This window comes from Silurus meridionalis, chromosome 1 (assembly GCF_014805685.1).
Source record: "Silurus meridionalis isolate SWU-2019-XX chromosome 1, ASM1480568v1, whole genome shotgun sequence".
Classification (NCBI taxonomy): Eukaryota; Metazoa; Chordata; class Actinopteri; order Siluriformes; family Siluridae; genus Silurus; species Silurus meridionalis.
In genome coordinates, this window is record NC_060884.1 from 26455121 (window position 1) to 26471683 (window position 16563).

The following is a 16563-nucleotide window of genomic DNA, read 5'->3' on the forward strand; positions in this document are numbered from 1 at the left end:
GCTTCATATAAACACATCAATCAGAATATAAATACCCAAACTGAATGAAATTCTAGTCGGTTTTAGAGGGGTGGTCAGGACCTCAGGATGGATAAGCCCGACCTGGAGAGCAGACAGGGCCAGAATCACTGGTATCTCAGGTTTATTGCCATATGGAGGAGTTGCTTATTATTAGTGTTTAAACTACAATATTATGTCATTTAAAAACTGCTAAATGAAAGTTAGCTAGGTAAAATTATCTTTACACTCCAGATTTAACATTCTTCTAAAACATATCAAAGCACCACATCATCATTTTACATGCTGATTGGATTTTTAGACATTTATTTGGACATTTAGAGTTTGAAACACAACAGTTTTAATACATCCCTTTCCTTCCTGACATACAAACAGTTCAAACATTGGTATCTGGAATTGTCAAAACGAATCTCATATTTTGAAGAATGTTTTTACTTAGAATATACATAGTTGTATATATTCTGTATTCTGTCGCATAATTTCCAACCAAAGTTAAACAGGGATGCGTTTCCCTACATCTGCGTTAGATACATTTGTTATGCTGAAGTCAGAATATTATTTGTCAGTCTTAATTCTTTCTAAATGTCCCAGCTGCAATTTATCTGCAAAAAGAATGAACCCGTGTGTCCTTTTCCATAATGCATTAGTTAGCCTGATTTTTAAGAAGTAACTATTTATTCTTGTTCACAAGCTGACAAAATGGTATTCTTTTCACACCATCGAACTAACTACATTGTCAATACATATTTCAAAAGCTGCTGAGTATTGTAGAAGCAATAAAAAACAAGTGGCCTGCCTGTAGAAAAAAAAAACCTCATACCTTCCAACTGCAAGAGAAATCACAGCCCATAGCTGGAAAAAATATTTAGGAGAGATTAAGTGCTCTTTTATTGCACATATATTTCACATCAGATTTAACCAACACTGATATTTAGACCTCAGAATTCAGATTATATAAGCACTGCAACTGGAAAAAGTTATAGAGTTTTGTCCAAAACAAGGCGTGTTGACCACAATTCTGTCATTGCATGCGAGTCCAATTTTCTTGCATGAGATGTACAAACGGCTGTTGGGAAATCCCTGGTTACTATCTGACCATTTGTTATATAATATTTCACTTTTAAATTCGGCAGTGTGAATACATGCAAAAATCAATGGAATGCCATTTAAAATAAATATATAAAAATTTTTAACATGACATTAGGTTACAATTTAAACATGGCACAGTCAAATGCAAGTGCAAGTTAAATATAGTATGATATGGATAGCCATTACTACACCAAGCTTGTCACAGAGTATTTTATTCCTTTTATACCACAGTAACTATAAAAATAAATGTTAATTTAATAAAAGTCCATTTGATAGTTCGTTTTTCTCTCTCTACATTAATAAGACATAAAGGCCACTGTGTAATGGTAGCAACGGACAAATTCCTCCTTCCTGAAGATTACCTGTGTTAGAATTCTCACTGTTTGACAGTAATAAAGTGCTGACATTCGAGACTCATTCCATAAATGCCTTTTAGTTAAAGAGCATTCTCCTACTTTTATGTTGTAAAAATCTGCTTTACACCATTGGAGTAAATGCTATTAATAATGTGAATGGATTTCAGATCTCTTAACTACAACAAATTTTATTACAATATTGTGATTACTACAGCTACCCGCATGTATAGGGAACTTCAGTATAGTGTTTCGTTTGACACGTCTGATTTGTAAATGATTTTGAAAATCATTCCAAAGAGTTTCTTGCTAGTAAGTAGCAGTTAGGCTTAATAAAATGTGAGCAGATAGATCTGAAAGATGAAAGAAAGTCCACATGACATTTATTGCCTGATTTTGCCATATTTCCCATATTTGATTTTGAAATGCAAGACTATGGATATTTTTTTTATTTTCTTCTATTTTTGTCTTTTTTTTAAAGGCGTATTTTGAATGCATTTAGAGAAAAATCTTTTTTAAAAACATTCTGAAAAAGAAAAATCTGGCAGTTTTGTATAAGTCAAGTCAGGTCGACTTTATTCATAGCGAATCACAAGGCCTAAAAGCTAAAAAACAAACAAGACAAGACAATGGACTCATAAAATAAAAGTAAAAGAGAATAAAACATAGAACAATTTTTAAACAATGGTTGAAGACCCACCTTTTCCTGACAGTTATTACTTAATTTCCCTGTTTGTTTTATGTATTGCTGTGCTATAATTCCTCCTAACAGAGTTTAGGCTGGTGGCATCCTAAGTCTGCAACCTAATGAACCAGTGCTGATTTATTTATTGATAGAGACTTCAAAGTACTTTTGTACATCACTCTGGTAAAGGGCGTCTCCTGCTAAATACCGTAAATGTAATTGCACATGTAAATGAATGAATATTGTAAAGAGACTGAAATTAAGTATGAAGGAAAAAAACTTAAATAAAGAACCGAATGAACTAAAAGAAAGCCCACATAAACCAACTCTAAATAACCTTTAGTTTTCTCATAACTAAACCTGCATTTTTTAACATACACTGTCTGACTGCTGCTCTAAGAGTGTTGTCTTTTATTGTTTGCAGAGTATTTCTATTTATTCTACCTTAATATATGGCATGAAAATACATGATTTAACTGCATGTCTTATTATTATCCTCTTCCATGAAACATGGTTTAAAGCATGTTTAAGCAAGACTGGTCTTCATATGGGTTGCATTTAGATGCCGCTTTATTGTAGAAATAGAAAAGTCATATTGCCCATGACTCCTAAGAGATAGTATTTATTTATTTTTTAATTTTTTTCTCAATGAGTGAGTGACCTTGGTAATTCTGTGCTTCTCTGATATTTTAGAGTGTGATGGAGGTTTAAAATATCATATTCATTCTTCATTCCGTGAGCTCTACCTGTCTTGTATGTGCATGCTTGCCACTGTGATTCACGCTGTACCATTAAATTTAAACCATCAATATAAATTAAATTTCCTAAACACATAATGGCAACAAAATAGTATATAAATTGTTATTTAAACTGTTTACTGTAATTTTAAATCATAAGGTTTGATTCATATAAAATAATTATTAAACAGGAAAAAAAATAGTGTACAAAACCTTTCAAAAATGCCTTTGTTGTCTTTTAGTCCTACTCTTGATATATGTTAATGTTATTGATCAGCAAACTACAAAAAACTGTTCAGACTCAGCTGCTTTCTTTTTCAAAACAGGTGCGTCATTCATCACGAGCACACACGCACAGAAACGTTTTGCATTTGATCACCCACTTTAAGTAAATTTTGTGCACACGTTTCTAAGGTTTTCTTGGTGAAACATCATGCCATCTCTGGGAAACAATCCCAAATATTATCTCTGAAAAGTTTTACATCTTATCAAATCAGATTCCAAAGAAATCCACACATGCCTGATAAGAGCTAGTGACCCAAGTTCAAACTAAAGTAGTGCCAGGTGAGGAGGGAAGACATTACATTAAAGGAATGCAGTTTTCCTGCAGCTGCTACCTCTTAAACATTCTTCTGTCTGGGAGATCTAAAGGGTGGAGAGATTCACTGTTGGAGGCGTCTTGCTGTTGAAAAATTCAGATAACCATAAAAAACAGAAAAAAAAAAGAAAAAAAAATAGGAGACGGCAGATCAAAGAGGGATGGGAGTGCAGTATTGTTTTTTTTCCTCTCGAGGAATGAAGGAAGGCAGAATGTAAGAGCAAAGGCCCACAGAGGGAGAATTTCCTGTTTAAAATATGTGGAACATTCGATACATCTCTTAAGCATTAAAAGATGTGGAAGGATGCCAATTTCCCAGGTTCAAGTGTCTGTTGTTTTCAAAATTTTCTTTCACAAAAAAACATTTTCACCCAGAAACTGGGTGAAAACGTTTACACATTGGGTAAACTTGTTTTCAGTACTAACTCAATTTCATAAAAAATAAATAATAATAATAATAATAATAATAATAATAATAATAATAATAATAAAACCATTTGTTTGACTGTGATAGACATTTACATTTACATTTGCGGCATTTAGCAGACGCCCTTGTCTAGAGCGATGTACAAAAGTGCTTTATTGTATACCTTTGCTTATTGTATAGCTTTGAGGCATATAGCATTTGTATATTAAATATAAAGACAGTAATATTTTTCTACTTTGGTAGTAGGATTTATTAATGCATCTTATTGCTTATTTTTCAGTTTTACCAGGTTTTAGCAAATTATATAGCACAAATACAAGTCATAAACAGACAAAATGCCAAAAACAAGCCCCCCAAACAAGGTCACCATGCTAGACACTTATAATAATAATAATAAATCCATACTTCATAGACCCACTGTCTGCACTTAGACTATGTGTTTGTTTTGCAGAAATTGATTCTATTGTGATTCTGATCATTTGCTATAAAATAAAACCTTGGATGCCACGGAGTATTATTTTGAAAGTTTTCAAATGTGAAAAAAAAAAGCAACCTAAGCATCCTTGTAATTTACTGTTCTTTCTAGTGTGCACCGTACACCTACATATTCACAGTGTAAACATGGACAAGAGCAAATCTTGTACCATTGATCCTCTATTGCACTTGTTGCAGTTCTTTTGGTAATAATGACTGATGATTGCACAACATCTAAGAGGTTAAGAAAATCAATAACAAATCAGTTTATATCTGTGAAATAAACGTTTTTAAATCTTGGTTAAAAAAAAAGGTGAAAAGTTGAAACACCTTTTGTAACACATACATCAGAGCCCAAAATAGCAATGCTCACATGCCTTTCAAACTTTTGGGTGCTCTGCTTTATTTATTCTGTGTGTGCCTATAGTGTCTATATTAAGCATAGTTACCTCACTAGTACACAGTTGAAATGCATAGTAAGGATGATTAGAACTTGGGATGAACTGGAATGCTGACTGCACTCCAGGCCTCCTGGCATGACATCAGTACCTGACCTCACAAATACTCCTGTAGCTGGATGGTCCCAAATCACAGCCATTTTCTTTTCTTTTCTTTTCTTTTCTTTTCTTTTCTTTTCTTTTCTTTCTTCTTATTAATTTGCTTACATTTTTTTCTTTACCCATGCCACATCTTTATGTGGGCTATATGTTTTACCATTTAGTTTTTTTTAATTGGGTCTTTTTTGTGTATCATACAATACCATTTCTCCATGTGCAGTCCATCATTTGATGCAGGTTTTCATCAAATAAATAAATCAAACCAGAGAAAGCAACACACATTTACACATGTGGTGTTCCTTAAATGGCCAGATAATTTTTATGTGCTTTTTTTTTAAAAACATTCATCAGCTTGGGGGTATTGTTGTTTTTTCCCTTAGCATGATAAGCACAGTAAAGGTTTTGCTCTATTTTGCTTGGCTAAAGTCAGAACACTTTGAGGAATATGCTACGATGAATGCCTTCCAAAACTGTTTAGCCTAGCTAGACTACATTAATTTCCAAATAATGTTGTGCCAAGTGTAGCTTCCATAAGACTGATTGAAGCATTGTCAGATTGAGTGAACACACAGTACAGAGCAAACTAACCCCAATTTCATTAATTTCATTGATTATTTTGATAATCATTTGTGATTGAGTCCCCATTAGATGTTGCTGAATTAATAAAAAAATAAAAAGGCAATACAAGGAACAAAAAATAGTATTTGGATTTTGTTTTATTTTATTTAATGTATATTCTCGGTGTGATCACACATGACAATTTAACTAATTAAATTAATACTGTAGTCAGAATTAGGTGACTTGCTCCTCTGCTAAATTTATATTAAATGATTTGCTTTGCAATAACTTAAAGCATTACATTACTGAAAACAACACAGACTCCTGCAATATACCTATTACTTATATTATAATAAGTAACTGTGCCTTGTTTCTAAAGCTGTGTTTGTTTTCTTTGAAATGGCTCATTTAACAAACTAATGAGGGCCGGCAATTAACCGCAAATGAAAGTGTTTCATTTTCTTTAGTTTTTTGTTGTTTTTTGGGAAATGTTTGAATATACATTGCTAAGTGACAATTAAGGCTTGTTTATTGGCCTGATCACCATATCAGCGTCCTAAGCCAGATTTTCAGCTTTATTAGCTCTATTAGCATCTGATACATTCATCAGGCCAAGAACTGTGTGTTTCTCATCAACTCATTTAATTTTTCTTTGTAACTGTCACCTCTGGATTGACATCTAGAATTGACATCTAAAATTTATATTTATAATAAAGCGGCTTTGTGACAATGTTCATTGTTTAAAGTGCTGTACAAATACTGAATTTTCACTCTGGAAACTAGTGCCACAGATGTGCATTTATGTGGAAGTATAAATCAGACCTCAACCTTTTTAATTTAAAGGTTGTGGTCAGTAAATATACAGAAGACCTCACATGGGTGAAACATCAGACATACAGACTGTGTGTGTGTCTGTGTGTGTGTTGTCCCCTGACTGTATAAAGCCAATTGTCTTTTAACAATTGACAATTGACTGTGTATTGTTAACAACTGATCACATATTTGGTAGTGGCATGCAGTAGAAAAATAAATCTTCAGTCAATTGTCACAATTGTTCCATTGTTAGTCAGTTTAAGGTGAATTTTAAAAATCATACATAATTAATAATGTGAAATAAACAAATAATGATGTGAAGAAATAATGTGAAATAAGGAGGAAATTTAGTAGATTACTTTAGTTAAGCACAGACAAGAACAGAATTTTTTTTTTAAAAATGGAAAATCCATATAGAAAAATATGATGAAAAAAAAATGGAAAATCCATCTTTTGACAAAAACAAAACAACAAAACATGGTATGGTCAATCAAAGAATTAAACCCAGCTCTGAAATTACACTATATATATATATATATATATATATATATATATATATATATATATATATATATATATATATATATATATATATATAAGGCTAGAAGTCAGGTGTTGACCTCTGCTGGAAAAGCAGTGCAATGTCCTGGGCTTTTGTGACATAATGACAGCTTTTTACTTCGATGAACATTTTAGATACATGTAAAAGATTGGATTAAACATTACTACAGAGTAACTATGTATGGACTCTGTGTGTGTGTGTGTGTGTGTGTGTGTGTGTGTGTGTGTGTTGTAACATTTATATTTTCCATGCTAATTAAACTTACATCAAGACTTCCTCACAAAAACATTTTACCCATGGGACAATCACATCACCGATACACACACACACACACACACACACACACACACACACACACACACACACACACACAGAAGTCTTTTCTTTTGTCAGGCTGATGATGAGGTGGCATCTTGAGAGTGTTGTGCTCATATCCCCATTTTCTTTTAACCACATAGCGTTCAAATAAAGAAATAACACATGAACAGCCATGGGAAGTATTTTGTGGTTGTGGAAAATAAAGAGTATTATTAAAAATAATGAATATAACAAATATGTCTGCACCTAGAAATTAAGGTCATCTACATATAATATTGTAAAAACATATTCATATTTATAAAGTCAATATTTTATGTTACTCATGTTCCAGAAATGGCTAACATGCAAAAGTGCACATATCCCCAGTTAGGTGTGTAGGTCAAACATGAATCATAGGGTTTTACTACTACAATGCTCCAGGGGCATGATATGATTAGGTGTGTTTGTAGGGATTGGATTAGCCTTTGAGTGGGTCTAATATGAAATTTGGCAAAAAATAATATGTTTAATTAAAGAATTAGAATACATTTTAGAATACACTATATGGATGAAGTTTATGGACACCTGGCCATATGATTGGTATGTGCTTTTTAAACATCTAATTTCACATTTTGTACACATTTTCTGTTATAATAATCCCCAGTATTCTAGGAAGATGTCCCACAAGATTGTATAGTGTGGTTGTGGATATGTGTGGAAACTACAGTAAGTTCCCTTTTTTTTTTTTGATAAATCAATAATACAAAAATCAGTCTGTTTATAACACCATAACATACTGAAATGTTGGGTTCCTATTACACTTTTCTAGATTCCATCTCAGTTTTTCACTGTGTGGGTGGAATTTTTTTTCATTAGCTTTGTTCTCTGGATTGTTGCTCTGATTCAGTGATGGCTGTTTAAACTTAAGTTACCCTAAGGGCCTTATCGTCCTCTCTCACACAGCACTTTTCCTCAGGAAGCCTGTTCAGACCTCCCTTTATCTCAATTTCTCTCCTGCATGCCTCTCTCTGTCCCTGTGCCTCTGAACACAGCTGGACACTGAACATCTCACACGTTAATTCCATGCATTCTTTCCCTCTTTCCAATTGTTTCCCTTCTCCTGGCTTCAGGTTTTTGGTTTGCTTTATTTCACATCATGCTCTTCATACTGTATGCTGTCATAGACATTCATAGACATTAGAGTTACAATTTATCTATTTTTAAAATTATTTATAACTAATATTTCTAAAAGTTTGCATGTGTCATGTCATGTGCACAACTGAAAACAAAAACACTCAAGCTACAGATTCTTTTACAGAGTATTACAGAGGGGTTTTTAAAGAGGAGATTCAGCACATATTGCTGGTTGCCTTACTGAATTAGTTTTTAGCATTTTCCCCAAAAGAACAATTAACACACCACATCTTTTGTGTTCCTACTTTGCATATTACATGATTCACATACTTTTTCTATGTAAATCAGCCTCAACACATCCACTAAGTGCACCTGCAGTTTATTCTTTTAAACAGTTTTAATTTGGCACTTTAGCACAGCAGAATAAACATTTGCTAAGTTGGATTTCACATACATAATATACTATATAAAATTGTTTTTCCAATTTGCTTGTTTTTCCAATTTGCTGTTCTCCTCTAGTTTCCTATTCTAGTTAAATGACATGTATTGTAAGCTGATTGGCATTTACAAACTGTCCATAGTTTGTGTTATTTTGGCCAGTTTGGTTATGCCCTGTGCTTAAGAATAGAGGTAAGATTTAACATATTAACAGCATTTATCACATTTACAGCATTTAGCACATATCCACTCACACATCTAATCTCTATAAAAAAAAAAAAAACAGGCCCTACATATCCGTGCACAAACAGGCCAAAGTCCAGCTGAGAATACCATTTTTACCTGAAAAGCAACCATTAGAAACAGCATATCCAAAATATTCATATGCTAGGGAACAGGGAAACAGAAGCACTTATTTTACAGGTGTTAAACACAACTAGACTACTGTTCACAGAATACACAGGTATTATTGAAATCAATTATATACAGCATGAATGTTAGTGGTGGTAAAAGCAATTTACTTATATTTAGTATCTTTACAACAATGTTTGCTGAAACTTTTCTGGAGTTGAATTATGGGATTATTTACATAGAGAAGAATACATCAACGTTTTGAACAATTGAGCTGGACAGCGATGCTGGTCTCTGGTAGGTTTAATTCTTAATTGTTTAAGAAATGTAATCTTAAAACATTAATAACCAATACATTATATTTATATTGTTGTAAATAAACTATAAAGTGTATAATTCAATGTTTTATGTAAACGTTCAAGTGAGGGCAAACGTAATTACGGCTTTCAAGTTCAACTTCAAATTTTATTTGTTACATACACATACATACAGAGTACGACATGCAGTGAAATGCTTTATACGACCGTCCGACATTTAAGCATGAAAAAAGGGATTGAATATAAGGATAAAAAAATTAAAGAGAAAAAGTATAAACTATAAAAAAATATAGAAAATATATGTATGTACATGAATCTAGATGGAAATAAATGAATATGGCAGATATTGAAAGTACAAATTAAAGTGATTTAGTGTGATTGTCCTTAAAGTGTCCAAGTGTAGTATGGTGTGGTATAAACTGACACTGTGCTGTGCAAGTTCAGCGTTGAAATGACAGTCCAAAGTTAAGGTGTCATATAATAGTGCAAAAAAGTTGTGCAGAAACAGTGAAGACGGAGAGAGAGGTCCAGTACTAGTTTTTGGTTTTAACTCCGAATGACCTGCGAGAAGAAGCTCCTCCTCATTCTCTCTGTGTTTGCTTTTAAGAAGCGGAAGTGCTTCCACAAATGACTGAGGTCCTTCACAATCTTCCTGGCCCTGGTCCAACAGTCTAGTTGTTTCCCACTGACTGATACTGGAGACTCTTTCCAAATATCTCACAGTTCCTTATTGAATCTATGACCATATCAAAAATAATTTACTTATCCAAAAAAAAAAAGCAAAAATGTTTTGAGTGTGCATTATACAAATCCCTTTGTAAATATAATAACATCATTATAGTGAAAAAAATTATGCATTATTGATTTAAGTCAAAAAGTTGTATACATTTTTTTTACACATTCATTCAAGACCATTTTAATTAAGAGTACACTTGAACAAATCTCTCTCTCTCTCTCTCTCTCTCTCTCTCACACACACACACACACACACACACACACACACACACACACGTATCAGTTCTCTCCAAGAAACTTGCTATAGTTTGAATATCTGTTAACAATACCTGATTGCTCTTAAAGTGACAGAAGTGACACAAAATGGAAAAAGAAAGAAAGTAAAACTGAAAGGTGTAATAATGGTCCAGGCATATTAATAATAACTGCAGTGTGCAGTGCATTGAGGATATTTTAAGACCAAATTTAATGACTTTCCAAATGCTAGACGTTTCTCCTTGGCATTTCATTCTCGTTTCCTTTGGTACAGTATCTTGACTGTTATCCCATGTTTAGCATGAACAAATATGATCCATTCCAGTTTGGGCGGAAATGAAATGCTATGTTCAATAGGACGTGCCACTGTAAACACACACGGATGATAAAGATCTGGTTGTATAGATAGCAGCAGAGGCAGACGCCATACGTGGAACTCTATATGCCATGCACAGGAAACGTGGAGAAATTATATCAGGGAGTGTACTGTAACTACAATAACACAAAGGGCCACATAGTTTGTGGATGTGAATGTGTAATGTTTGTGCCACGTAAAAAGTGAGCTTTCTCATGCACTGGATTTTGGTCTATTTTCTGAACAACACTAGGCTAGTCAACCCATGTGCTCGGTTCCTGCTTTCTCTTATGTTTTCCACTTAAACTCTTGAGAAAACAAGCCTACTGCTTTTGTGTGTGTGTGTGTGTGTGTGTGTGTGTGTGTGTGTGTGTGTGTGTGTTTGTTTATGTTCATATATTGAGGTGTATTTCTTTAATAAAAGTCAGTGTCAGTAGGGGGGAAGGAAATAATAGGTAGCCTTCTTCCAATTTAGCTGAACCAGCCAGACGCCACAGGCAAGATGAATGAAAATGGGCTTTCATTAGTCAAATCAATCCTCTGGTGCAAAATGCAGTACATGCAAAAAAGTTCACAATGAGCTCCCCCTCAGGGTATAGTACGCATTACGTTTGTGATAAGTCAGTGTCCCTAAGCACCCCTGCGATTCATACATTTACTGATGAGAACCTCAGGAGTTGTGCATGTCCCAGCTGTTCTGCACTCACCACAATCCTTCACTCCAGTCGTGTCCTGTAAAAGTAAAACACTGACACCAGCCTATGACTCACTCAGCTGCTCTGTGAAATATAACCACAGCAAAGCCAGCACAGGTCTGGGAATCGACAAATCTCTCTACTGCATGTCTGAATTTAATAACCATCTCGAGATGGAGGAACCTACATACAAATGGAAAAGCAAAGCATTTCTCTAAAGCATATCTCCTGAAGTCAGCCAGGTTGACTATGACATGGCCGAGGAGAGACTTATGTACTGCACTACAGGATTTATACAGATATTAGCTATTACAGATAAAAGAAAGAAGATAAATTGGTAGAAAAAGAGTGGTCTAAAAAGAGGTTAAACTGTAGAATGACATCCAATGCATGCATGCAAAAATTGTAATGCTTCACTAGTTGCTTGTTTGGGAGACTGATGGATGTTTTTTTTCCCATTATATGCTAACTGTAGAGATTCATAAAAAATTTTTATAGGTTGTAATTTAATTAGATGGTTGGTAATTTTGTGGAACAGCAGTCCTTGTCCAACAATACTAATTGTATTCCTATTATGTATGTGTATTGTAGTGTATGACTAGTTATTTGTCTGCTAATAATAATAATTTATACTATTTATTCACGAGTTTTAGTCTTATTTAAAGCCTCCACATAAACAATAAAGAAATAAACAACTAATGAAATTAAATTGAAAAAAAAAAAAACTAAATTATAATAACAAATATGTAAGTGTAAATGACTGCAGAATAATGATGTCAAAAACCCAGGAATAAAGTACTCCAAAAACACAAAAATAATACATAAACTCCATAGCACCACTTGTATAGATTTGCTACAAGATGAGGGATAGTGTGTACTTATATCTCTATGTCTGACTAGCATGTTTAACAAAAGCAAGTCTTCATACACATTAAGCAGCATCATCAGTGTAATGGATTTAGTCTGCAAAGACCAAACCAACCCACGCTCCATTTAATATCAATAAACACTTGCTAACCTCTTGCCATGGCTAAAATTGGAATATCAAAGTTTTAACTAAAGAAAAACAAAAAAACAAGTGAAACAAATCCAAGAACTCTATGAATGTGAATTATTCATTTGTCAGAATCACAATTCTTCCTCAACATGTACATTTATGTAAACAGCATCTTATAAGCTAACACTGAAATATAACATGAAATATCATGATATGCAATTGTGCACATTATAACGGGATACCCAAAATTTAACAGATTATGTATGCAAAAAAAAAAAAAAAAAAAACTGTCTACAGTGCAAGATGTTGAATATAAAATTGCTCACTGGAGAAAAACGTATGCTAATGTACTGCTTATGAATTGCTAGACCATAGATATGACAATGCCGTCGTTTGAAAAGCTAGTGTGGTGGGATTGATAAGTGAGCAAGTGTGTGTGTGTGTGTATAAAGAGAGAGAGAGAGAGAGAGAGAGAGAGAGAGAGAGAGAGAGCAGGAGAAGTAGACCTATCATAGCATGGTTAATGATTCCCCCCCACCCAACATTAATGATTACACTGTTGAGTTGTGGGAGTTCACTCAAAGTTCAGTCATATTTACAGGGTCTTGAGCAGACAGGAGTCATAGCACGAGGGATTTTCTACTTTTCTCTAGGTCACTGCATTCGAGGCAGCAGAACATGTGAGTTTAACTGACATGAAAACAGGGGAGGTGGTTGTCAGGGTGGGATTGTAACAGTGAAGTGAACATTCCTGAGTGTATGAGGCACTGTTTTCTTACCTTTTTGCCCAATACTGTCATTAGTCTTGGTATTGTTATGGTCTGGTTTGTTTCAATCTGTGTGTTGTGATTAGCAATCATCTGGCCAGTGTAGGTCTCTTTCTTTTTTTCTTTCACTCTCGCTTTCTTGTGACAATCAAACTCCACAGTCTCATCCCCCTTTCCTTCCTGTATTGTATTGTTAGGTTGAAACTGGAAGGAAGGGGAAAAGTGACGGTGAGAAACACAGTTTAGGGAGAAGAGAAGAGGGATTAAATACTTTACTACACACATGCCAGGTAAAAGAATTCTTCTCTATCTATCTCTGTCTTCCTCTCTCTCTCTCTCTCTCTCTCTCTCTCTCTCTCTCTCTCTCTCTCACACACACACACACACACAAACACACACTCTCTCTCTCTCTGTCTGCAGTTGCCTTTCCAGCACAGGTGAAGCACAGGTATATATACTGTATGTGTGTGTGTGTGTGTGTGTGTGTGTGTGTGTGTGTGTGTATATGTGTGTGTGTGTGTGTGTAAGACCAAGTCCCCCCTCCAGTGCTGCACTTTCGTTTTTTGCCTCATCTTCTGAGTGGCTCGGTTGCTGCTGCAGTGCAGGAATAACAGAATAGCAGACAGGCTTTATCTCCAGGCACAGAGGCAGCTTGCAGACAACGTCGATTCTGTCTGGCGCCCAGCCAACCTGTTTTGCATTTAGGTGTGAAGATGGGCTTCTCTGTATCTGCTGTGTGCATATTTCCTGGGCATTCTTTTGCAGTCAGCGTGCAACGTAGTACATGTTCATGTACTGTGTAGTGCTGCTTACTTTCAGAAGCTTTGCAGTTTAGTGTAGTGTAGTGGTTGTTACCATGCAGACTTTCATTTCCTTACTGAGTTGCTTCATGACCCTCGAGTGCAAAACTAGCAGGAGTGTAACATTTCATACTGGATTCTTTTTAAAAGGTATTTTATTCCACCATCCATATCAATGATCTGTAGGTCTGGATTTTGTTTTGGGACAATCGATATCCATTAAATCGGTATCACCTATATAGACATCTAACAACCTTTTTCTGTCTCTCGCTCTCAGTGTGTGTGTGTGTGTGTGTGTGTTTCACTTCTGATGTTGTATCCTGTTAATCTGAGATGACACAATGAAGCATTTGACACACACACACACACACACACATACACACACACACACACACACACACACACACACACACACACACACACACACACACACCTAGAGCTTTGCTGTCACTCATTACATCAAGATCTCAATCCCTCTCAACCATCACCCTTTACCCACACCCACATCCTCCACAATTCCTGTCATCACTCTGCATCTCGCCATTCCCTCTTTTGTCCCCCCTTGTCTTCCCATGTTGAAAAATACACTGTAGCTCTGACTTCACACATTCTACCAAGTTCCTCTACTAATTAACCAGAGCTCTTTTCTCTGCATCTCTCCCTCGCTGCTCTGCTCTACTCTCCTCCCTCTTCCCTTCATCTCTTAAATCCACAGAGAACTAATGGAAAGCGTTTTCTCGTTATTTTCTTTACCACTGATGCTCTGAGTAGCATTAGCTACAGGGCTAGAATAAATAATTTATATCCAGTCGCCTCACATGCCTAATGAAAGCTTGCACACTCGCATGTGTAGCTGAATTATGTGCCAGTGTATCTGTATGTGCTCTGCTGTATATACACATATACTCTATATTTCTTATGTGTGACATCTTTTCATTCTTTGCATAATATGTTATATACAAATTTTGTGGTCCTTTAATTTTTTCCTCCTCAATGCTTCTTTCTTCTCTGAAGAACAGATTTTTTGACTCCCTCCTCCAGATACATGCACTGTGGACTAGTTAGTTCTAAGACCTGCCATTAAAAAGGACAAGACTAGTGAAGTAGATGTAGAGGGAATAAAATAAGCACAGAGAGAGAGAGAGAGAGAGAGAGAGAGATGCTACTTTCAATTATACTAATAATGTTTAAGTAAGTAAACCAGTGTTACCTTTACAATATACTTTACATAAGAAATATAACAAGCTACAGTAAAATAAACCAGAATCACTAATGAAAAAAAGGTACAAGCCTGGAAATACATGATGAAATTTGGACATATTCTACTGAAATAGGGGTGCCTCAATACCATTTTTAGACCAAGTATGAGTAGGATTGCATGTTTTTGGATACTTGTCAAAGCCAAATCTAATGCTAACATGAGTAACCTATTTTGTATTAAGCACGTTATCAGGGGAATATATATATATATATATATATATATATATATATATATATATATATATATATATATATATATATATATATATATATATATATAGGGCTGAAACGATTCCTTGAGACCATTATTACTGACACACCATTTGCTAAACTCTGGACCACTCTGGAGTCTCATTTACAAACGTGGCATGTGCATAAAACGTACGTACGCCACTTTTCAGACAAAAGTTTTGAAACCGTGAGGGCGAGGAGAAAATTCAGACCAAAGAAAAAAATAGAAAGTTTCAAAGTTTGGGATCATTTCAAACTGAAACATGAAGAAAAGACCATACAGTGCATTTACCTTTTTTAAAGTATTTATGATTTTTTATTTATATATGTATTTGCATTTTGATGTAATATGGCAGTTAAATGCACTAAATGGGTTTAGTTTTAACAGATTGCAATTTCAGCAATAAAAATATAAATTACATTTTCTTAAGAAAAGGTAACAGATTACTTGTTTGTTTTAAGAGACCAGTCTTATTTTCTCTTGTATATTATGTTTGGCTCTTTAATAAAGAAAAAGTACTTCTTATCCGATTACTTGATTAAGCGATGAACTAAACAGTAGAATACTTGATTACTAAAATAATCAATAGATGCAGGCCATATAATACTGTATAAATATAAACAAATACTGTATAAATATATAATATACAACCACTATTGTCAAAATAGCTGCCAACACGTGATAACAGCTGTACGTTGTGTAACCATGCAAAGCCACATGTCCTGTTCATCATGTTCATGTTTTTATCTGCTTGACAGGACCATACAAATTTGTGTATTTTGTATTTGAGCAGTCAAAATTTGGTGCTTTGAGTACAGTTCTCTCATACTGACCACTGGATGTTTAACATGGCACCTCATGACAAAGAACTCTGAGGATTTGTTAGTGCTCAGACCATACGCCACACACTGCAACAAGTCAGTTTGCATGGCCTTTATCCCAGAAGGAAGCCTATTCTATAGCTGGCTCACTAGCAAGCCTGCAAACGGTTTGCTGGAGAACCTGTCCAAGAGCATGAATTACTGAAACCATGTCCTGTTGTCTGATGAGATAAACTAA

General features: G+C 34.7%; 1 protein-coding gene across 10 annotated transcripts in view; it reads left to right on the top strand.

The window, feature by feature from the left end:
* kank4 (KN motif and ankyrin repeat domains 4) overlaps positions 1-16563 on the top strand; it is a 52547-nt gene that overhangs the window by 14971 nt on the left and 21013 nt on the right. For 2 of the 10 annotated variants that reach the window (XM_046847808.1, XM_046847844.1), the window contains exons 2-3: positions 13410-13502; positions 13633-13660. The exons of 2 other annotated variants lie outside the window; for them this stretch is intronic. The gene's annotated coding sequence lies outside the window, so the exon portion shown is untranslated. Of the gene's footprint in view, positions 1-9132; positions 9389-13018; positions 13126-13409; positions 13503-13632; positions 13661-16563 lie in introns of those variants that run through there. 6 more of the 10 variants (XM_046847798.1, XM_046847835.1, XM_046847773.1 and 3 more) reach the window with 4 other exon arrangements.